The sequence below is a fragment of the Thalassophryne amazonica genome, chromosome 1 (genome assembly GCF_902500255.1).
Source record: "Thalassophryne amazonica chromosome 1, fThaAma1.1, whole genome shotgun sequence".
Lineage (NCBI taxonomy): Eukaryota > Metazoa > Chordata > Actinopteri > Batrachoidiformes > Batrachoididae > Thalassophryne > Thalassophryne amazonica.
In genome coordinates, this window is record NC_047103.1 from 47,133,089 (window position 1) to 47,158,538 (window position 25,450).

Below are 25,450 nucleotides of genomic sequence, written 5' to 3' on the forward strand. Positions count from 1 at the left end.
TCGATACCGCTTGTGAATTTTCTGTGTACTAAAAGTAGGCTTTACATGTTTTCTATGTCAACAACATTTTATTGAGTCTTAAAGTAAATAAATATGAAATTGCTCACTGGATCCTTAAACTCTGGACCTACATAAACTCTACATGGTGGCTCCTTGATCTCTGAACATAAATAGAAATAAACAAAATCTGTAGTTTTTGTCAAAAAGCATTTCCTTTCAGACATTATTGGCATGAATGTCTTTCCATACCTCTGAGGTGAGCTCTTGCAGCTGGCTGTGCTGCACGTCATGAAGTAATTCATTAAGAATGCAGGACGTCTCATTTTGGGAGGAAAAAAACGTTTTAGTCTATTGTAGTTTGTCTGTATTACAACGTTTGGAAAGAGGTGTCATTTTATTTAAAGCAGCACTTCATTTTGAAGTTATTAATTCTGACCGGACTGTGTCTCGGCAGACAGATGCGCAGCGTTTGGAGCTGTGCCAACGGAATGGGGGACGATTCTCATTTCTTGACTGCAACAAAACAAGAGTCCCACTTAGCGACTTTAATCTACACAAAAGTGACTCACAGTCACAACTGACATATTTTAATGGCTCTGAGAGGAGTTAAGAAGGGGACTTGCCGCTTCTGAAGAGTTATTATTACTATTATTGCTGTTGTTGTTGCTATTATTATTGTTAATATATAAATACAAATAAATTTTACAAAATTACAATTTTTAATACATTTGACTCTTTTACGACAACAAACGCTGAGCCATTAATTATACAGAAAACAAATGCATACAAACGTGCTGAAATGCAAACAACTACTGCTAACTTTAACACTGAAAACACCATAGACATGCTAACGCGTTAGCATCGGTTCCGTTTTTAAATTATAAAATACATCTATCAACAGTTTCAGAAGACCATAACAGGTCGGTTTAATATAAAAGGGTATATACATATTACTCACAGGCATATGCTCTTTAGGGTTTTAGCGGGGAAAAATTAAGATAAAGTCCAACGAGCCAGCGGATCGAAGCACTGCTTCATCGGTTCACGCTTCAAAGTGCCGTCACTCTGCAGAAGCGTGACACATCATCAGTGTTGTTTCCTGGAGTCACTGGGTGTTTCGGGTCTCACAACAGACACCCTCGTCCTGGCAACGCAACTGGGGCTGATCAAACCCCGGCTCCCCACCTCCACTGGCATGCATCTGGTCCTCCAGCCATTCCTTCAACAGTCCTCCACCAGCTCCTGGTACTTCTCCCTCTTTCTCTCCTGTGCCTCCTCCATCCTATCTTCCCACGGAACTGTTAACTCGAGCATGGCCAGTTGCCTTGTAGCCTCAGAGACTAGAATGATGTCTGGTCTCAATTTAGACTGGGTGATGTGTGGTGGTATTTTCAGCTGCCTCGCCAGGTCAACTGTCATCACCCAGTCTTGGGCCGTGGAGAGCAACCCAGCCAAGCAGTTCTTTGGTGCTTTCTCTGGCTTCTGTCCTTCCTTTATGAACTGGATGGCTTTGGCTGTAGCTTGGGTGCACCGGCTGTCCTTAATCCCCTTGCTGATTGCCTCAGCTATGGATTTGACGACCTGATCGTGCCTCCATCGATAGCGGACCTCACTCAGCGTCTTGGAGCAGCTGCTCAAGATGTGCTCCAATGTCCCCATCTTGGAACATATGGTGCATGCAGGTGTCTCCATTTTGCCCCAGGTGTACGGGTTAGATGGGCTCAGGAGGACATCATAAACCCCTTGGATTAAGAACTTGATCCTCTGGGGTTTCCACTGCAAGATGTCCTTCCAGGTGATGTGTCGCTCCATCGCTTGCTCTCACTTCATCCAGGCTCCTTGCTGCTTCATGGCCACTGCTCTGCTGTTTCGCTCTTCCTCCACTGAAGCTCGCACCTCCTCTGCCTCTCCCTCCCATTGGCAGACTCGTGCCGGGTTGATGTTGACATTCCAAGTCCCGCTCTACCTTGTGGCACTGTACTGAGGATGGCCTTGTGCTTCAGCCGCGATTCTGCCTGCTGGACTGCATCGGCTGCCCTCCACTTCCTCCCTGTCCTCACCACAATTCCTGCCCCGGACACTTTGGCATCACTGGATCCTGCGTACTGCAGGTATTCCTATGTCCGTGACACGATGAACTCCTCCCTGACCGAGCTAAAAGGAAGCCTGAGCTTGTTGGTGTTCCCGTACAGCCCGATGTTGCTTAAGCTGCGTGGTAGCCCCAGCCATCTGCGAAGATAGCTGCTCACCCTCTGCTCAAAACGTTCCACCACGGTCATGGGAACCTCATAGATGAGGAGAGGCCAGAGGATTCTTGGGAGGATTCCATGCTGGTACATCCAGGCCTTGAATCTACCCGGGAGCCCAGACTTGTCCACTGCTCTCAGCCATCCATCCAGGTCATCACTGGTTGCCTTGATGGAGTCTCTGTCATTCAGGCTGCAGTTGAAGACCTTCCCCAGGCTCTTCACTGGTTTCTCACTTACCGACGGGATCAGATGCTCTCCCAACCTGAAAGGGAATTTGTCTGAGACCTTCCCTTTCCGTAGAACCAGAGACCTGGACTTTGCTGGCTTGAAACACATGCGTGCCCAAGCCATGATCCTCTCCAACCCCTGAAGAATTCATCTGGCTCCTGGTGTGGTTGATGTCGTCACTGTGAGGTCGTCCATGAAAGCTCTGATGGGCGGTTGCCTTACTCCAGACTTGCTGAGAGGACCTCTGCATTCTGTTTCAGCTCCCTTGGCCAGCATATTCATTGCCAGCGCAAAGAGGGTCACTGATATGGTGCAACCAGTCATTATGCCCACTTCCAGCTGGTGCCAGTCAGATGTCAGCTGGCCAGATGAAACTCTCAAGCTGAACTTGCCATAGTAGTCCAGGATGAGGCTTCTCACTTTCTGGGGTATATGATGTTTCTCCAGTGTGACCTCCACCAGCTTATGGGGTATGGAACCATAAGCATTCGTGAGATCCAGCCACAGCACAGCCAGGTCACCTCTGCCCTCTTTCGCCTCCCTGATGAGCTGGGTTACCACGCCTGTGTGTTCCCAGGCAACCGGGGACTCCTGGTATCCCTCCCTTCTGTACAGACGTGTCGATGTACTTATTGCTCAGCAGGAAGTTGGAGAGTCTCTTGGCCATGATGCTGAAGAAGATTTTGCTCTCCACACTTAGCAAGGAGATTACCCGAAACTGGTCGATGTTCTCAGACTTTTCCTCTTTTGGTATGTACACTCCCTCAGCATAACTCCATGACTGGGCAATCTTCCCTCTCCTCCAGATCACCTTCAGGGCCTTCCAAAGCCGGTGTAGCAATTTTGGGCAGTTCTTGTAGACCTTATATGGTACACCGCTTGGGCCTGGTGCTGAGCTTGATCTTGCTCCCCTCACCACTTCCTCCACTTCACTTGGCTCGGCTTGGCTCCTTCAGGTTGAAGCCTGAAGTAGGCTCTGGTGGTTCTATCAGTGCATCGCATGGGCCTAGCGGCTGTTCTCTGCTGGGATCACTGTATGTGGCCTTGAGGTGGTTGTTGATCTCCTCCTTCGAGCAAGTGAGGCGGCCCGTCCTCTTTTGGCCAAGGAGTTGCTTGGTAAAATTGAAAGGATTAGCCAGGAAAGCTGTCCTCTTCCTGGCTCTCTCTTTCCGCCTCCTCCTATGGAACTCTGCCCTCCGCAGGGTCAACACCTGCTTCCTCAGGATTGCTCTCAGGTCTGCTAGGCCAGCTCGCTCAACTTCCCCTGCTATTTTGTATTGCTTCTTTACCAGCTTGAGCTCTTCCCTGAGGCGCTGGATCTTCTTTGCTCTGTGGCTCGGAGCATATGCCGATGGTGCTGGCTTAGGCGCCTCGGTTCCAAATCGCTCTGCTGCGATGTTCACTATGAGGGTTGTCATCGTTTTCATCCTCTGGTCTACATCCCCCTTGGCGGCCACCTCCAGGATCTGGTCCACATCCTCATCAAACTGCCTCCACTCTGCTCTCTTTGACGACTTAACAATACCCAACCCGAAGCGTGGTGCAAGACCAAAACAAACATGGCGGACTCAGTGAAGTTTGATGACACGGAGATGTGAAGAAATTCAACTTTGCCACAGCAAAATATGGTAAAATAAATAGAATTTTGCATATTTTTGTGGTGGCCTGAGCGGGCCATCATTTGATAAATTGTACTGGCCCGTAGTGGCCCGAAAGTGGGCCTAATCGGCGCTGGGCCAGTGGGCAAATGGCTATCTCGAGACCTGCAGTGGTATGTTTACCACTGTGTTACATCACCTTTCCTTCTAACAACAATCAATAAGTGTTTGGGAACTGAGGACACCAATTGTTGAAACTTTGTAGGTGGAATTCTTTCCCATTCTTGCTTCATGTACGATTTCAGTTGTTCAACAGTCTGGGGTCTCCGTTATCGTATTTTGCACTTCATAATGCGCCACACATTTTCAATGGGCAACAGGTCTGGACTGCAGGCAGGCCAGTCTAGTACCCGCACTCTTTTACTACGAAGCCACGCTGTTGTAACACTTGCAGAATGTGAATTGGCATTGTCTTGCTGAAATAAGCAGGGACGGCCCTGAAAAAGAAGTTGCTTGGATGGCACCATGTGTTGCTCCAAAACCCGGATGTACTTTTCAGCATTGAAGGTGCCATCACAGATGTGTAAGTTGCCCATGCCATGGGCACTAACACACCCCCATACCACCACAGATGCTGGCTTTTGATCTTTGCGCTGGTAACAATCTGGATGGTCTTTTTCCTCTTTTGTCCAGAGGACACAATGTCCATGATTTCCAAAAAACAATTTGAAATGTGGACTCATGAGACCACAGCACACTTTTCCACTTTACGTCTGTCCATTTCAAATATGCTCGGGCCCAGAGAAGGCGGCAGCGTTTCTGGATGTTGTTGATGTATGGCTTTTGCTTTGCATGGTAGAGAATTAACTTGCACTTGTAGATGTAGCGACAAACTGTGTTAACTGGCAATGGTTTTCTGAAGTGTTCCTGAGCCCACGCGATAAGATCCTTTACACAATGATGTCGGTTTTTATGCAGTGCCGCCTGAGGGATTGAAGGTCACGGGCATTCAATGTTGGTTTTCGGCCTTGCCGCTTGCGTGTAGAAAGTTCTGCAGATTCTCTGAATCTTCTGATTATATTATGGACTGAAGATGATGGAATCCCTAAATTCCTAGCAATTGAACATTGAGAAACATTGTTTTTAAGCTGCTGGACTATTTTTTCACGCAGTTGTTCACAAAGTGGTGATCCTCGCTCAATCTTTGCTTCTGAACAGCTGAGCTCCTTTTATACCAATCTTGACACTCACCTGTTTCCAATTAGGTGTTCTTTGAGCATTCATCAACTTTCCCAGTCTTTTGTTGCCCCGTCCCAGCTTTTTTGAAATGTGTTGCAGGCATCCATTTTGAAGAATGAACAAATATTTGTGCAAAAACAAAAAGGTTTATCAGTTTGAACATTAAATATCTTGTCTTTGTGGTGTATTCATTTGAATATAGGTTGAAGAGCATTTGCAAATCATTGTATGCAAATGGAATAGCTCAAAATTAAAAGTGTTTTACCTTGCATGGCACAACAATATTCTGGAATACAACCATGCATTACACTGCTACAAAGAGGGCATACAACAGATGAGGACAAAATCATTAGCCCCCCTTATGAAGTTTAACATTTTCTTTTCCCAAGTCCTTTTTTAACAGAGCAAGTAATTGTCAACACAGCATTCCTAAACATCTGTTTTATTTTGGATGCTTGCATTACTTTACTTTGCACACAGAAACAAGGGTCCACATTAGGCCTTCTCCTATTCTCTCTACATAGCAGCTGTTGTTAAGACATTGTGATGCTATGGAATTACATTTCATTGCTATGCTGATGACACTCAGCTGTATATGCCAATAAATGAAAAATAAATAATCTCACCAGCACTAGGACTTTAGAGGACTGCCTGCCTTCGGTGAGTTTTTCACTGAGGTCTCTATCAATTTCATACTTTTAAACTCTGACAAGGCTGAGATGATGGTCTTTGGTCCTGAGAGACATGGGCATCACGTTGACCAGCTAATTTTATCCTTGGACTTATGTGTCATTCATCACAATGGTAAAGTGAAAAATCTCAGGGTGACCTTTGATCTCACACTGTCCTTCAACCTATTCATTAAAGAAATCACTAAGAATGACTTCTAGCACCTCTATAATGCAAACATTTGACCTATTCCTATTCCATTGATTTGTGCCTTTGGCTCAGGAGTCAGCAAGCCACAAAGCTTTCTCTTACTATGCACGTGTTCTGTTGAACAATTTGCCTGCTGAGATAAAACGGTCTGATTCTCTGGAGAAATTCAAATCCAGATTAATGACTCATCTGTTTCCCTATTGTATGACTAAGATATTAGTGTTGTACCATACTAGCTGCAAGATATTAGTGTTGTACCATACTAGCTGACGGGGATCTCATTAGTATCCTGCCTGTTATTCTGTTGCTGAGAAACAGTGTTTTGTGATTTGTTAGTTCCAGCTGACTGAACCTGCTCTCACTTTCTGCGTTTGAAGTGAGGTCATCTGACTCTTCGCTGATGGCTGTGGTGGACAGCAGCATCCATGTAGTGGTTCTCTAGCTGAGCATGCAGTTATGGGTGTAGTATTGGACTGAACCTGTAGGAGGATGATCTCCACCACTTCTGATGAACTGTGGATCATGATGACCTGTGAATTTTTTTTTTACAATATGAACATTTCTTGTTATGCATGTTTGACAATTCTTTGTTGTACTTTATTTATTTGATCTCTGTTGTAAGTTTGGCCAAAGCAGTTGGCCACCCCTCTGAGTCTGGTCTGCTTGAGGTTTCTTCCTCAAAAAAAGGGAGTTTTTCCTTGCCACTGCTGCCTATGTACTTGCTCATGAAGGTTGGTAAGGAGAGAACTTACTCTTCTGACCTACCACATTTCTCCATGTAATGTGGAGTAGTGCCAGTAAGGGCATCAGATGTAAAAAATTGTACCAAATCAACATGCAGAGCCACCTTGTATGTGCAGTGGCTATCTAGAGTGAAAACAAGGCAACAGCCGAAGGGACTTACATTAGTGCATCATAAAAACCAAGGCCAATTAAATTCTAAAACATCTAATCTGGCACCACAAACAATTTGGACATGCTTGGCTACATTTACACACAACAATGACAAGTCACGAACGGCACAAAGTATACAAGGTCTGTGAGAAAAGTATCCGACCTTTTTATTTTTTTCAAAAACTATATGGATTTGAATCATGTGCGCTTGCACCAGACAAGCATGAACCTTCTTGCGCATGCGTGAGTTTTTTCACGCCTGTCCTTTGCGTCATTTGCCTGTGGGCAGGCATTGAGTGAGCACTGGTCCACCCCCCTCGTCAGATTTTTATTGTCAGTGAAATGGCTGAGAGGCTGCCGCTTTGCTCCATGAATTTTTTTTCAGAAACTGTTAAGAGACAGCCAGTTGGAAACCATTCGAAAGATTCAGATGGATTTCGGTGAAGATTCTGTCGGTATCACACGGATTACGGACCATTAAAACTGGATTCAAAGCGGCCCACGACGGCAGAGGGCGCACCGCGCCCCGAGCGGCCATCAACAGGCTGGAACGAGCAGATCACTTCCAAATTTAAGGCTCTGTTGATGCAGGACGTCGTGTGACTAGCAGAGAAGTTTCAGAAGAGGTCGGGATCAGCACTTTAGCGGCACATTCCACTGTTAAAGGAGATTTTGTAATGAAAGACGTGCGGACAGATTTGCGTGTCGGGACACAGCCGCTCACAGCCGCTGGACAAACAACACCTCCGTGTTGGAAGTCTCACAGGACAAGCTGGAACATGCCCAGCTGTTAAATAATTTCTCGGATACTCACTCGACTGAAAAGCCATCAAAAGCCGTCTGAATCTTCCGAATGGTTTCCAACACGGAGGTGTTTTTTTTGTCGCACGCAATGAGCGGCTCCATGCCGACGTGCGAAATCCTCCGCACGTCTTTCATTACAAAATCTCCTGTAACAGTGGAATGTGCCACAAAAGTGCTATGTCCAGCTCTCTTGCCATTTCTGTGGTAGTCACACGATGTTCCGGATCAACACAGCGTTCAGTTTAGAAATGTTCTGGTCGTTCCAACCTGTCGATGGCCGCCTGGTGCGCCGTGCGCCCTCCGCCGGTGTGGGCCATCTTTAAAAAGGTTTTAACACTCCTTAATCTGTGTGATGCCGACAGAATCTTCACCGAAATCCATCTGAATCTTTCGATTGGTTTCCAATTGGCTGTCTCTAACAGTTTCTGAAAAAAAAAATACATGGAGCAAAGCGGCAGCCTCTCAGCCATTTCACTGACAATAAAAATCCGACAAGGGGGGTGGACCAGTATTCACTCAAAGCCTGCCCACAGGCGAATGACGCAACCAACAGGCGTGAAAAAACTCACGTATGCGCACGAAGGTTCAAGCTTGTCTGATGCAAGCGCACATGATTCAAATCCATATAGTTTTTGAAAAAAATAAAAAGGTCGGATAGTTTTCTCACAGACCTCGTACATTCTTGGCCGCTGATCACGAATGTGATGATTGGGGCAGAGGCATCAGGAGTCCTTAGGAACTGCTGTAACCTGTTACCATGTGTTATGATTAATGGCACGTATCATTGGCGAATTATCAGGAACCATTATGCACGGTCAATAATAATGCTGCACGCTGTTGCACACTATTGCGCATAACAGTGCATCGTTACGTTCTGTCACATTGTGAATCAGATAAATTTTCTCCACACACCCCCATACTCATCCTACCATCAGCTGCTGAGTGGCACAGAAAGGAGGAGGAGGGGGAGACAAGGAGAGAGCCAGATGTCTGGCTGCACGCGGCTCTCCTCTGGCTCAGACTTGTTCTCCCGAACATCAGGCACAACAGCAGGTGGAACACCTGCCGAGAGTGCTGAGGAGCACTGGAATGAGACTTAGCCAACTTGGCGTCACTGTCATTCTTCAGCACACTGCAGAAATAAAACTGAATGCGGTGCAGCAGGGTTTAATTGTTCGCACGTGAGAGAAGTGATTCGTAGTGGTGCACAGTGAAATGTGACACCACGTTACAATTCATGTCAAAACTTGACAGTTTCCATTTCAATTCGTAACAATGCGTGACAATTTGGGCTCCAAGAACCATCACAGGAACCACTACAAATGCTGTCTCACTCTACGAGGTCTGTCCATAAAGTATCGTACCTTTTTATTTTTTTTTTTAAACTATATGGATTTGATTCATATGTTTTCACGTCAGACAAGATTGAACCCTTGTGCGCATGCGTGAGTTTTTCCACGCCTGTCGGTGACGTCATTCGCCTGTGAGCAAGCCTTGTGGAAGGAGTGGTCCCGCCCCGTCGTCAGATTTTCATTGTCTGGAAATGGCGCAATTATTTGGGGGGGGGTTTTTCCATCAGAATTTTTTCAGAAGCTGTTAGAGACTGACACCTGGAAACCATTCGAAAAATTTATCTGGCTTTCGGTGAAAATTTTACGGGCTTCACAGAGAATAAGGACTGTTACTACAGCTTTAAGGATGGCCCACAATGGCGCTTGGCGTGCCGCGCTCCGAGCCGGGAAAAACCCCCCAAATCATTCCGCCATTTCCAGACAATGAAAATCCGAAGACGGGGCGGGACCACTCCTTCCACAAGGCGTGCTCACAGGCGAATGACGTCACCGACAGGCGTGGAAAAACTCACGCATGCGCACGAGGGTTCAAGCTTGTCTGACGTGAAAACATATGAATCAAATCCATATAGTTTAAAAAAAAATAAAAAGGTACAATACTTTATGGACAGACCTCATATTAAGGATCACAGCTAATCAAGATGGATCAACACAGTTGCGAACTCCACAACATGAGGTGATACGAGGGTGGTGAGTGACAGTCGTGCAAGATTTTTTGACAGCCAAAAAACATGCTCCATGAATATCACGGACCGACAAGCACTGTTAAGACACCTATTCAGATGCGTTAAGTCACAGGAAGAATGTCAAGAATGTGCCACGAATGACAGAAAAATGATGTTCAGAACGCGTCTTGCCTATGTGTAAATGCAGCTTTACCCTTTAGCAAGCAGACTGCACACTGATTTATATGGAGCTGAGAGCCGGTGCTATGTCATGTTTTGACAAAACTGGTTTAGGAAAGGAGCGAGAAGTCGCAACAGCGGCTGCTATCAGTGTAGTGCTTAGGGCGATTATTCGAATGACAAAAGCATCCTGTATGAAGAGCATTTCAAAAATATTAGCCCTATGTGCTATGGTGGGATTATCAATTTACTCTTTAGAGGTAAATGCTTCATCATGATAATGTCCTTTAAAACCAAATAAAGCTAAGTTGATCCAATGGATAACAGGCAGCCAAATAAGGTCTACAGTATGCTAAGGCCAGAAGACATATTCCAACCAGCAGAGATTAAAGCATTAGCGATAGAAAGAAGCAGCATGCTAGCTAATCCAAAACTGGTTTGTCACTGGTCCAGCTGAAATATGACAACCAGATAATGATGGATATAATCGTGCAAGGATGAAAATGCAGTGATAGACAGGGTATGCGAAAAGGTAAAGTTCTACTAGAAAAAAATGTACTGCAATTATAGTAAAAGCTTCATCACTATCACACTTTTTTCTTTTCTTTTTTCTTTTACAGACAACACCTTGGCTGGGAAAAGCACTCCAAACTTGACTGTCGAAATGGCACCCTGACTGCATCTGCTCAAACACTCTCAATGCCCTGAAGTACACTGAACTATAAACAATCAGATACAGCAAGAAAAGCCCCATGGTGCATCAGAACAGTGACAAAATGGTGCTTCTTCCTGTTTCCTGTTTTCACAGTCTCCACCCGGCTACAGTTTCCCGGTCCTCCCGATGTCACATCTCTGCTTCCTGTCTGAACACTTAGCAGAACAATGCAGCTGTGGCTTAAGAAGAAGCTGGGAAGACAAGGTAACGGATCGAAATGCACAAACCAAACCGATAATCCAAACCCATACAGCAGGTGACAAATAAAAGGAAAAATCAACATACAAACATAAAGTGACTTACTAATTTCAAAGTTTGACACTGTGGCAACACTTATTCAAGGACAGCCACCTGTAAGTCGCTCTCCATTTACTGCTCAGGATTTCTTAGATTACTTTGAAGAGAAAATAGACAACATTAGGCCAAATATATCCCAGCCTGCCTTAGTAACATCACTGCACTGTTACCGATGTGGGTGCCATCACTGACGGGATACTGAGATGTACAGAATTTTATATTATTCCGCTAGGTATGCTGACTAAAACTTGTAACACTACACTAAAAACACAATCCGTCTTTTCATCCCAATACCGACTAAACTGTTTAAGGACATGTGGGCTCCAACACCTACTGTGTTGGAAATTATCAACCTGTTAACCTCAGGGTCTGTTCCCAAATGTTTTAAATCCGCAGTGATTAAACCAATTCTTAAGAAACCTAACCTTGACTCCGGTTTACTGAAAAACTATAGACAAATATCGAAGAAATCATTTTGCTCTGAAATTCTTGAATATGTAGTTTCACAGCAGCTCGTAGACCACCTTACTGAGAATAACTTCTTTGAGCCACTGCAGTCTGCATTTACAATGCACCATTCCAAGGAGACAGCTCTTACTAAAGTGGTAAATGACCTTCTACTTGTAATGGACTCAGACACCATATTGGTTCTGCTATTGTTAGATATCGGCACTGCGTTTGACAGTGGACCATGGTATATTACTGGATAGGCTTAACAACCACTTTGGGATTGCTGAAAATGTCCTCGCGTGGTTGACATCCTACTTAACTAGTTGCTCTCAGTGTACAATAAAGTAGTATCAGATCTTGTTACTAAGAAATATGGGGTCTCACAAGGGTCTGTGTTAGGCAGATATTGTGACATTATGGAATTAATTTTCCTTGCTATACTGGCGACAATCAACTGTACATGCTGATAACTGCAAGTAGATTGCCTGGCCTCAATGAAAAGCTGGATGTCTCGTAACTTCTTGTTTTTTAATTTAGGCAAGATTGAAATGATGACCCTGGTTCCTGTGAAACAGAGACATCAATTTGAACAGCTAAGGCTAAACCTAGACATGTGTATTATACATCATTGTTAAAAAGTGAGGAACCTTGGGGTAATTTTCCAATTCTGCACTCTCCTTTGATTTACACATTAGAGAAATCACTAGGACTGCTTTCTTCCATCTTTGTAATATAGCGAGGATTCGTCTTGTCCTGTCTATGGCTGATGCAGAGACTCTGCTTCATCCCTTTGCCTCTTCTAAACTGGATTATTGCAATGTCCTATTTTATGGCTTAAATCCACTTTACACAGGGACGGGTCCATCTAGCATTCCTTGTGTGGTCATGAAATTGCGTCGAACACCACATGATGCCTAAGAGGTGCTCAGCTGCTACCAGGACCTTACAAGGACCACTGGGTATCCTCTCACAAACTGCCATGATCACAATGGTCCCCGTTGTCACGAGTAGACAATAGTTCAGACCCAATCACAGAGATTACGCACGAAAGGTACAAAAACAGTCTTTATTGACTCACTAGGGCAGAGGTCAAAAGTTAGTACACAGGAGAGCAGTTCAAAACTGGCAATAGTGTCCATGAGGGGACTGGCAAGAGAGTGGTCAGAGAGGCAGCAAAGAGTCCAAAACGGCAGGCAAAATCTAAATAGTCACTGAGAAATGGTATGGTAACAGGGGATCAAACACGAGGAAACACTAGAGATATTGGCTAGAAGAAAGCAACAAAATACAAAACAGTCAAGCAACGCACAGGAAGAACAGAGGGGCATAAATACACGCAGAAGGTAATCATACAGATGGAAAACAGGTGAGGGTAATCACTAACTGGAAACAGCTGGAGAAAGGACAAAGGAAGAAAGTTAACCAAAATGCACAAGGAAACTGTGACCACCAAAACAAGATGGGGTTAGGTCGCAGTTCTTCACATTATTTCCTTTTTGGTTTTCTGGTTTTACTTTTCATTAGTTTATACTTTATCATGTTAGTCTCAGTTTGGTTCTGTTTATTGCTTTGTTTACTATTTAGCCACTAGTTCCATTCTTTATCTTATCATTTAGTTTGCAGTCATTCAGTTGTTCATTGTCTTGCATAGTAGTTATGTATTCTTGGGTTCTGCTTTATTTATCTTCAGTATCTTATTGTCGGATTGTGTTCTGTTAGTCTTGGGTTTTATTTTGTTATCGTTAATCGTGTGTCAGTTATAATTTTATACTTAAGTCAGTATCTGTTCTGTTTTGGTTTTGGATCATAGCCTTTATTTGCTTATCTTTCTTTTTAGGCTGGTTACATTGTTTAGTTGGTTGCTCCCTTTGTGTTGTTCACATCTATTATTGTTTGTCTTGAGCATGTCACATTTGTCACCGTTGGTTTTGTTCTGTCGCTTGTTCATCTTGCCCCAGTTTGCTTTGCTCTTTGTCTCACTGCAGCTTCTTGTACCTGCTCTTTCCTTTCTCAGCCACATCCCTTCTAGAACATTCTGCACACTGTTCCCCATTCCACGCCCTAATTAGCCTGCCATTATTTAAACCCTCACCGTCTCACAGTCCCCCGCCAGATTGTTGATTTCATGTCACTCTTCAGCCTTGTTTCCAAGTTCAACTTTGCCTTGTTTTTGCCTGCCGGATATTTGACCTTGCTTTGTCCTCGACCTTGAGTTTGTCTTTGTCTCTGATTGCCTCCTCGCTGTGTATTTTGACCTGTGCCCATCTGTTGAACCATGCCTCAGCTTTTCGCCTGTCTGTTACCGTTGCCTTGCTGCTGGATCACCTGTGTATCAACTCCCTGCTTGCTTTGACGATTAAACCTTTTACTTATTCCATCCCTAGTGAGAACTCGCATTTGTGTCCACCTACTTTGAGCCACGCCAACACCATGCCTGATACAAGACAAGAAGTGCAGCAAAGATGCTGGGAGTAATAAAATACATACATTCATGGTAATGGCAACATAAGACTTAACTAAATTGACAACACCAACTGAACTACAAAAACACAATAAATCAAGAACACGAGCGCTGTTAAACTACAACCACAATTCCAGTGAAGTTGGGACGTCGTGTGAAATGGAATTAAAAACAGAATACAATGATTTTCAAATCCTCTTCAACCTATATTCAATTGAATACACCACAAAGACAAGATATTTAATGTTCAAACTGATAAACATTATTGTTTTTGTGGAAATATTTGCTCATTTTGAAATGGATGCCTGCAACACATTTCAAAAAAGCTGGGACAGTGGTATGTTTTCCACTGTGTTAGATCACCTTTCCTTCCAACAACACTCAATAAGCGTTTGGGAACTGAGGACACTAACTGTTGAAGCTTTGTAGGTGGAATTCTTTCCCATTCTTGCTTGATGTATGACTTCAGTTGTTCAACAGTCCGGGGTCTCGACTTCCGGGATGGGCGGCGCCGTGTAAAGACGTTTTGTCGGGCTCCGCAGGGGAACTCCTTGTTTTTGACTATTACGCTTTGAAATAACGCAACATAACTATACTTTAGTGGAGTGACTTATACTAGTCTTTTATCTGCCCACCTCTGCGATGCCGCCTAAAAAATCGCCTAACACCACCAGGAATGAACAAGACATGAGAGCTGCAGCTAGTGCTAGCCCGGCTGATGCTAGTGCAACTTGTGCAGAGCCACCGGCGACTTCTGAGACTAACAAACAAGTTTTGGAAGCAATCCAAGCGCTGAAGAAACAACTTCTGGATAAGATAGAAGAAAAAGCCAATGAGACTCAGACGGAGGTGCGTAAAGCCCCTTTCACACCGGGGCTGCTTCCAGTTGCTCCCTGTGGCGTAATGACGACGCATGAATTTCTGCGTCAGGTGCGCGCAGCAGGGGGCAGAGAGAAGGTGAGAACGCAGCCTGCAGGTTCTCTGCACAGAGAAGTCAGAGTGCACAGTTTGACTGCAGCCAGACTGTGCACTCTGATTTCTCTTCTGCTTGTTGTGCTGAGCTGCAGGGCTGCGCTCTGAGTTCTGTTATAGTTTATCTTTCCTCCCTTGACCGCAAGATGCGCACGCGCACGGACCATCCTTGCGCAAATATGGAGATTGTTGGAGATCTACTTGATGTTGACATGTCCTGGACTTATGTCCTTTTTTAACTGTGATGAGAGAGTGAGGAGAGAAAGGAACTAACTCCCTGCAGACATTTTTTTTTCTTTTCTTTCCTCCTTTGATCCCGAGATGCACGCGCGCGTGCGCGAGCAAACCGTCAAGCAATGTGGAGATGTCTGGAGTTCTACTTGATGTTGACATGTCCTGTCTCAGGACTTATGTCCTTTTTTGTCCTTTTTTTTTTTAACTGTGATGTGAGAGTTTGAGCAGAGAACAAGGAACTAATGCCTGAAGCCAGACTTTTTTTTTCTTTTAATTGTTCACGACGAAGAAGAGGAGGAAAACGTTGCCACGAACAGCGGGACAAGAGGAAAACTAGAAGGGTGGAAATGAGAGTGGGGACTTTGAATGTTGGTAGTATGACTGGTAAAGGGAGAGAGCTGGCTGATATGATGGAGAGGAGAAAGGTAGACATATTGTGTGTGCAAGAGACCAAGTAGAAGGGAAGTAAGAGCAGGAGCATCGGCGGTGGGTACAAGTTGTTGTACCATGGTGAGGACAGGAAGAGAAATGGTGTTGGGGTCTTTTTAAAGGAAGAGTATGTTAAAAGTGTGTTGGAGGTTAAGCGAGTGTCTGACAGGGTGATGAGTGTGAAGTTGGAAATTGAAGGGGTGATGATGAATATCATCAGTGCATATGCCCCACAGGTAGGATGTGAGATGAAGGAGAAAGAAGATTTCTGGAGTGTATTAGATGAGCTGGTGGAGAGTGTGCCCAAGCATGAAAGAGTGGTGATAGGAGCAGACTTCAATGGGCATGTTGGTGAAGGGAACAGAGGTGATGAGGAAGTAATGGGTAGATATGGTATCAAGGATAGGAATGGGGAAGGACAGATGGTAGTTGATTTTGCAAAAAGGATGGAAATGGCTGTGGTGAATACCTACTTTAAGAAAAGGGAGGAGCACAGGGTAACATATAAGAGTGGAGGAAGGTGCACACAGGTGGACTACATTCTTTATAGGAGATGCAAGCTAAAAGAAATCACAGACTGTAAGGTGGTAGCAGGAGAGAGTGTCACTAGACAGCATAGGATGGTTGTTTGTAGGATGACTTTAGAGGTAAAGAAGAAGAAGAGAGTGAGAGCTCAACAAAGGATCAGATTGTGGAAGCTGAAGGAGGAAGACTGTTGTGTGAAATTTAGCGAGCAGGTGAGAGAAGCACTAGTTGGAGGGGAAGCAATTTTGGACAACTTGGAAAAGAACGGCAGATGTGGTGAGGGAGACAGCTAGGGCAGTACTGGGTATGACATCTGGACAGTGGAAGGAAGACAAGGAGACTTGGTGGTGGGATGAAGAGGTCCAGGAAAGCATAAGGAGAAAGAGGTTGGCAAAAAAGTTTTGGGATAGTCAGAGAGATGAAGAAAGTAGACAGGAGTACAAGGAGATGCGGCGTAAGGTGAGAAGAGAAGTGGCAAAAGCAAAGGAAAAGGCATATTGCGAGCTGTACAAGAAGTTGAATAGTAAGGAAGGAGAAAAGGACTTGTACCGACTGGCGAGACAAAGGGACAGAGCTGCAAAGGATGTGCAGCAGGTTAGGGTGGTAAAAGATGCACATGGTAATGTGCTGACAAGTGAGGAGTGTGTGCTGAGAAGGTGGAGGGAATAGTTTGAAGAGTTGATGAATAAAGAAAATGAGCAAGAGAAAAGGCTGGATGATGTGGCGAGAGTAAATCAGGAAGTACAAGAGATTAGCAAGGAAGAAGTGAGGGCTGCTATGAAGAGGATGAAGAGTGGAAAGGCAGTTGGTCCAGATGACATTCCAATGGAGGCATGGAAATGTCTAGGAGAGATGGCAGTAGAGTTTCTAACCAGATTGTTTAATAAAATCTTGGAAAGTGAGAGGATGCCTGAGGAGTGGAGACGAAGTGTGCTGGTTCCTATTTTCAAGAACAAGGGTGATGTGCAGAGCTGCAGTAACTACAGAGGCATAAAGCTGATCAGCCACAGCATGAAGTTATGGGAAAGAGTAGTAGAAGCTAGGCTTAGAAAACAGGTGAAGATCTGTGAGCAGCAATATGGTTTCATGCCGAGAAAGAGCACTACAGATGCAATGTTTGCTCTGAGAATACTGTTGGAAAAGTACAGAGAAGGACAGAAAGAGTTACATTGTGTTTTTGTGGACTTAGAAAAAGCTTATCATAGGGTGCCAAGAGAAGAGTTGTGGCATTGTATGAGGAAGTCTGGAGTGGCAGAGAAGTATGTTAGGGTAGTGCAGGACATGTACAAGTATAGTGTGACAGCGGTGAGATGCGCAGTCGGAATGACAGACTCATTCAAGGTGGAGGTGGGATTACACCAAGGATCAGCTCTGAGTCCTTTCTTGTTTGCATTGGTGATGGACAGGTTGACAGATGAGATCAGACAGGAGTCCCCATGGACTATGATGTTTGCAGATGACACTGTGATCTGTAGTGAGAGTAGAGAGCAAGTTGAGTCTAGTGTGGAGAAGTGGAGATATGCTTTGGAGAGAAGGGGAATGAAAGTCAGTAGAAGCAAGACTGAGTACATGTGTGTGAACGAGAGGGAGCCCAGTGGAATAGTGCAGTTACAAGGAGTAGAAGTGGTGAAAGTAGATGAGTTTAAATATTTGGGGTCAACTGTTCAAAGTAATGGAGAGTGTGGTAGAGAGGTGAAGAAGAGCGTGCAGGCAGGGTGGAGTGGGTGGAGAAAGGTGGCAGGAGTGATTTGTGACCGAAGAATATCAGCAAGAGTGAAGGGGAAAGTTTACAAAACAGTAGTGAGACCAGCTATGTTGTATGGTTTAGAGACAGTGGCACTAACAAAAAGACAGGAGGCAGAGCTGGAGGTGGCAGAGCTGAAGATGTTGAGATTCTCTTTGGGAGTGACAAGAATGGACAAGATTAGGAATGAACATATCAGAGGGACAGCTCAGGTGGGACGGTTTGGAGACAAAGTCAGAGAGGCGAGATTGAGATGGTTTGGACATGTGCAGAGGAGAGACCCAGGGTATATAGGGAGAAGGATGCTGAGGATGGAGCCACCAGGCAGGAGGAGAAGAGGGAGACCAAAGAGGAGGTTCATGGATGTGCTGAGAGAGGACATGCAGGTGGTTGGTGTGACAGAGGAAGATACAGAGGACAGGGTGAGATGGAAACGATTGATCTGCTGTGGCGACCCCTAACGGGAACAGCCGAAAGACAAAGAAGAAGAATTGTTCACATGTGCGCACCTGAACGAACGTCCATGAGTGGACTAGAGATGTCCGGAATTTTTACTGGATACTTCTGGCAATCAGTCTACTTTTTTTTTTTTTTCTTCAGCGTGTAGTTTTACTGCATTAAGTACACGGTATAAAAACAATCCTGTGTGATTTATACTGCGGGAACAATGGAACACAGCAGGAATCATAAATTGGCTCCGAGTCACGCTGGGTAACGCCTCTTTGCCCCGGCTTGCGCTGGAACCACTTCCTTTCTGCGTCGAGCACAGGACGCCAACAAAATTAAACAGGTTTAATTTGTCGGCGCCCGACTTGCTTCCTCCTTTGCACCCTCGCGCTGTTGTGGCAGGTGTGCAGGCACGTGTATATATAGACATATATTATCTTGTTTGCATTATTTACTACAAGGTGGGTTGCGTTATAATCAATATGTTAAATATTGTTTCCTGTGGGGGCCACCATGGTAAGCAGTGGAGACCAGGAAACACATAAGTCCCCTTTTGGGACCAGGTTTTCTTTTTCTTATTTTTTCTTGTTTTTCGAGATGTTCCCCCCATGTGTTCTGATGTTGGTGAACGGTTAGGTGCTTTGTGTGTGTTTTTTTTTTGTTTGTTTGTTTTTTTGTTTATCCACTTTTATGGGCTGTTATTCTTCATCCACTTTACTACCATCCTTCTTATATTTTATGAATGGCAGGTAGCCCCACTACACTGGTGAGCTGGAATGTTCGTGGTTTAAATAGTCCCATTAAGCGCAATAAAATATTTTCCCATTTAAATAAATTACGGGTCTAGTGTCTAGAGTCTACTGTCAATTTTGTATAGTAAAATTCAAGGTGCGGCACCCCCAACAACAGAGCATCTGAGGAACAAATGGGAGGAGGAATTAGGTGAACAATTCACCAATCGGACTTGGCAATAGGCATTCACCAGAATCCACACCTCATCGATTTGTGTCAGACATAGTTTAATACAGTTCAAGATATTACACAGACTACACATATCTCCAAGTAAACTCTCCAAATTATATCCAGGTTCTGACTCATCCTGTGTAAGGTGTGGCTATGGCCCGGCAAGTCTTAGTCATATGTTTTGGTTGTGTTCTAAACTTCAGAATTTCTGGCAAGAACTATTTGGAACATTCTCCTCTCTATGTAATAAGCCTATCGGTCTGAATTGCATGATGGCTCTGTTTGGGGTTGCTCCACCGAATGTAACTGTGACAGCCCAGCAGGCTAGTGCGATTGCTTTTATAACTTTACTCGCAAGACGCCTGATTCTGCTCAATTGGAAAAAAGCAAAGCTCTCGATTTACCGATCGATCTACGTTCCGATCCTCACCTATGGTCATGAGATTTGGCTCATGACCGAAAGAACGAGACTGCGAGTACAAGCGGCCGAGATGAGTTTCCTCCGCAGGGTGGCTGGGCGCTCCCTTAGAGATAGGGTGAGGAGCTCGGTCACTCGGAAGGAGCTCGGAGTCGAGCCGCTGCTCCTCCACGTCGAAAGGAGTCAGTTGAGGTGGCTCGGGCATCTTTTCCGGATGCCCCTTGGACACCTCGCTGGAGAGGTGTTCCGGGCACGTCCCACTGGGAGGAGGCCCCGGGGAAGACCCAGGACACGCTGGAGGGACTACATCTCTCGGCTGGCTTGGGAACGCCTTGGGGTTCCCCCAGAGGAGCTGGGGGAGGTGTGTGTGGATCGGGAGGTCTGGGCGGCTTTGCTTGAGCTGCTGCCCCCGCAACCCAACTCCGGATAAAGCTGAAGAAAATGGATGGATGGATGGAAAAAAGCAGCTCCGCCCTCTCACAAACTCCTGCTGGAAGATGTTATGTCTCATTTAAAACAGGAGCATTTAAGGCACACCATGAACGGCTCTCTCCAAACTTCTGGCAACCTTTTGTAAATTTTTTTAAAAGCTCACTTTAGAGTTTAGCCCCTAACCTTACAATCTGATTGGTTTTGATTTAATTATTATTGTGATGTTTCTTTGTTGTTTTGATTATTTGTATTGTTATCATTATTTATTTATTTGTCTGCCCTAATGTGGTCTGAATTTGTTCTCCCTAATGTCTCTTTGGTTTTTTTTGTACTTGAAAGCACCAATGTTTGTTTCTACTGTTCTCTTGTTCTTGTATGATGTTTAAATTTTGAAACAATAAAAAGAATTTAATAATAATAATAATAATAGTCCGGGGTCTCCGTTGTCGTATTTTTGTTGAAGTTTTGTAGGTGGAATTCTTTCCCATTCTTGCTTGATGTACGACTTCAGTTGTTCAACATTTCGGGGTCTCCATTGTCGTATTTGGGCTTCATATTGTGCCACACATTTTCAATGGGTGACAGGTTTGGACTGCAGGCAGGCCAGTCTAGTACCCGCAGTCTTTTAGTACAATGCCACGCTGTTGTAACACATGCAGAATGTGGCTTGGCATTGTCTTGCTGAAATAAGCAGGGACGTCCCTGAAAAAGAAGTTGCTTGGATGGCACCATGTGTTGCTCCAAAACCTGGATGTACCTTTCAGCATTGATGGTGCCATCACAGATGTCTAAGTTGCCCATGCCATGGGCACGAACACACCCCCATACCATCACAGCTGCTGGAATTGAACTTTGCGCTAGTAACAATCTTGATGGTCTTTTTCCTCTTTTGTCCGGAGGACACGGTGTCTATCATTTCCAAAAACAATTTGAAATGTGGACTCATCAGACCACAGCACACTTTTCCACTTTGCATCTGTCCATTTCAAATGAGCTTGGGCCCAGAGAAGGTGGCGGAGTCTCTGGATGTTGTTGATGTAAGGCTTTCACATTGCATGGTAGAGTTGCACAACTTGCACTTGTAGATTTAGCGACGAACTGTGTTAACTGACAATGGTTTTCTGAAGTGTTCCTGAGCCCACGCGGTAAGATCCTTTGCACAATGATGTCAGTTTTTAATGCAGTGCTGCCTGAGGGATGGAAGGTCACGGGCATTCAATGTTGGTTTTCAGCCTTGTCGCTTACGTGTAGAAAGTTCTCCAGATTCTCTGAAACTTCTGATTATATTATGGACTGTAGATGATGGAATCCCCATATTCCTTGCAATTGACACTTTAGATTCTTGAGAAACATTGTTCTTAAACTGTTGGACTATTTTTCCACGCAGTGATCCTCGCTCCATCTTTGCTTGTGAACGACTGAGACTTTTGGGGATGCTCCTTTTATACCCAATCATGACACTCACAATTAGCGTCCTCAGTTACCAAACGCTTATTGAGTGCTGTTAGAAGGAAAAGTGATGTAACACAGTGGTAAACATACCACTGTCCCAGCTTTTTTGAAATGTATTGGAGGCATCCATTTCTAAATGAGCAAATATTTGCACAAAAACAATAAAGTTTATTAGTCTGAACATTAAATGTCTTTGTAGTGTAATCAATTGAATATAGGTTGAAGAGGATTTGAAAATCATTGTATTCTGTTTTTATTTACATTTCAAACAATGTTCCAACTTCATTGGAATTGGGGTTGTAACATGACCCACAATGGCAATATTTAAAACCCTAAAACCCCAAACTCCCATGGTGCATTGCAGCACAACATCCATTGTTTACTGGTTAGCTAAAAGTGCTAATTTCTCCAAAAATATTAGCGCTATCAACTTTCTATTTTCGCAGTATTCATTTGTGACCCAAAATACATAAGCATACCAAATGGTAAATGTCAGCTCTCTCGGTTTCAGGGTGATCAAAGCCATAAATACGTACGCACGCACACAGAGGCCACTTGGCTACTTTAATATAGATTATACACATAAGGGAACAAAACTACAATAAATAATAAAACCAAACTCAGGATGGACACAAGAGGGAAGCAGAGGACAAAGACAGACACAGACATAAAAACCCACAGGGACCTCCAAATACACTCAACAAAAATATAAATGCAACACTTTTGGTTTTGCTCCCATTTTGTAGGAGATGAACTCAAAGATCTAAAACTTTTTCCACATACACAATATCACCATTTCCCTCAAATATTGTTGACAAACCAGTCTAAATCTGTGATAGTGAGCACTTCTCCTTTGCTGAGATAATCCATCCCACCTCACAGGTGTGCCATATCAAGATGCTGATTAGACACCATGATTAGTGCACAGGTGTGCTGCCCACAATAAAAGGCCACTCTGAAAGGTGCAGTTTTATCACACAGCAGAATGCCACAGATGTCGCAAGATTTGAGGGAGCGTGCAATTGGCATGCTGACAGCAGGAATGTCAACCAGAGCTGTTGCTCGTGTATTGAATGTTCATTTCTCTACCATAAGCCGTCTCCAAAGGCATTTCAGAGAATTTGGCAGTACATCCAACCAGCCTCACAACTGCAGACCACGTGTAACCACACCAGCCCAGGACCTCCACATCCAGCATGTTCACCTCCAAGATCGTCTGAGACCAGCTACTCGGACAGCTGCTGAAACAATTGGTTTGCATAACCAAAGAATTTCTGCACAAACTGTCAGAAACCGTCTCAGGGAAGCTCATCTGCATGCTCGTCGTCCTCATCGGGGTCTCGACCTGACTCCAGTTCGTCGTCGTAACCGACTTGAGTGGGCAAATGCTCACGTTCGCTGGTGTTTGGCACGTTGGAGAGGTGTTCTCTTCATGGATGAATCCCGGTTCACACTGTTCAGGGCAGATGGCAGACAGCATGTGTGGCCTCGTGTGGGTGAGCGGTTTTCTGATGTCAATGTTGTGGATCGAGTGGCCCATGGTGGCGGTGGGGTTATGGTATGGGCAGGCGTCTGTTATGGACGAAGAACACAGATGCATTTTATTGATGGCATTTTGAATGCACAGAGATACCGTGACGAGATCCTGATGGCCATTGTGCCATACATCCAAGAACATCACCTCATGTTGCAGCAGGATAATGCATGGCCCCATGTTGCAAGGATCTGTACACAATTCTTGGAAGCTGAAAATGTCCCAGTTCTTGCATGGCCGGCATACTCACCGGACATGTCACCCATTGAGCATGTTTGGGATGCTCTGGACCGGCGTATACGACAGCGCGTACCAGTTCCTGCCAATATCCAGCAACTTCGCACAGCCATTGAAGAGGAGTGGACCAACATTCCACAGGCCACAATTGACAACCTGATCAACTCTATGCGAAGGAGATGTGTTGCACTGCATGAGGCAAATGGTGGTCACACCAGATACTGACTGGTATCCCCCCCCCAATAAAACAAAACTGCACCTTTCAGAGTGGCCTTTTATTGTGGACAGTCTAAGGCACACCTGTGCACTAATCATGGTGTCTAATCAGCATCTTGATATGGCACACCTGTGAGGTGGGATGGATTATCTCGGCAAAGGAGAAGTGCTCACTATCACAGATTTAGACTGGTTTGTGAACAATATTTGAGGGAAATGGTGATATTGTGTATGTGGAAAAAGTTTTAGATCTTTGAGTTCATCTCATACAAAATGGGAGCAAAACCAAAAGTGTTGCGTTTATATTTTTGTTGAGTATAATAACACCAGGAACCGTCACAAGCGGGTGGCAGAGGATGAGGGCAGACAGACAGAGATCATAACAGCCATGAAATATGAAGCATCTAGTAATATCATTTCGATATCACAGCCAACAGGCGCAATGATCGGGCTGTTGCCACGATTTGTATGAACACAGTTCATTTTATAAAGCACTGTTATGAAGTGCAAAATGAGTTCCTTATCAGCTTACGTCTGCTGAGTTAGTCAGAAAGTTTTGTGCATGTTCAAATCTGAGCAGAGATTAGGCAGAGAGATTTGTCATCTACTTTTCCTGTGGCTGATGGTTCATTCTGGGCTTCTGAATGCTCCAGTGTCAATTCAGCATAAGCAGACATGCAGCTCGGCTGTCACTAAAAGCGTGCGTCACGCCAGACAATCTGTTTTGTCAAAAGTTTTGTCTTTTTTCCAATCAATTGCATAATCCAGAGCTTGACTCATAGAGGCCAGGGTGGAGCTCCACTCTGGTCAGAGGAGTACAAAGTGAGAACAGGACAATAGTAACTTGAATTTTTTCAGTCCTTTAATGGTTTTTAAAAAAATGTGTTTTTATTTTTCATGGGTCAGTTGTTTTCCAGGCATAAAAAATCCAATGAAAGGTGTTATTTATTCAATGATGTAATGTTTCAGCAGATTTAGCTGATGCTGCCTGTTAATGACCGAGAAACGAACACATGCATGCGTGCATGCACACAAGGTATATCCAAACTGATGTGTGAAAAATTAACCATTTAATATGTAACTTATTTTGTTCTCTCAGCAATACAACAATACCGTACAAGGGCCACCGTTTTCACATCCCTTCTGCGGATCTGGTGCATCTTAAGCCACACGAGAGACTCACTACTGTGTAAAGGGGGCCTACCGTAGTTCAGCATTAGGAGGCCTCCAACTGGACAATAATATGCTTGGTCAGGGGGGTTGGTAGAGCTAGGCCGTACCCATGTGAAGCACCTTGGGGCAGCTTTGTTGTAATTTGGTACTACATAAATAAAATAAATTGAATTACTATGGTTTTGAGCCATCACGTTACCAGAACAGCTTCACCGCACCACAGCATTGATTCTACAAGTCTATGGAACTCTGCTGGAGGGATGGACCACTACAGTGCATCGGAAAGTATTCACAGCGCTTCACATTTTCTGCATTATGTTACAGCCTTATTCTAAAATGGAGTAAATTCATTTTTTCTCCTGAAATTATGCTCACAGGACCCCATAATGACAACATGAAAAAAGTTTTTTTTTTATTTTTAGCAAATTTATTAAAAATAAACAACTAAGAAATCACATGTACATAAGTATTTGCACCCTTTACTCAGTACTTTGTTGATGCACCTTTGGCAACAATTACAGCCTCAACTCTTCTTGAATATGATGCCACAAGCTTGGTGCACCTATCTTTGGTCAATTTTGTCCATTCCTCTTTGCAGCATCTCTCAAGCTCCATCAGGTTGGATGGGGAGCATTGGTGCACAGCCATTTTCAGATCTCTCCA

General features: G+C 44.4%; 1 protein-coding gene and 1 pseudogene across 1 annotated transcript in view; both read right to left on the reverse strand.

The window, feature by feature from the left end:
* wasf3b (WASP family member 3b) overlaps positions 1-25,450 on the reverse strand; it is a 108,867-nt gene that overhangs the window by 51,537 nt on the left and 31,880 nt on the right. The window lies entirely within an intron of this gene.
* On the reverse strand, positions 1,087-3,895 carry LOC117522835 (annotated as a pseudogene).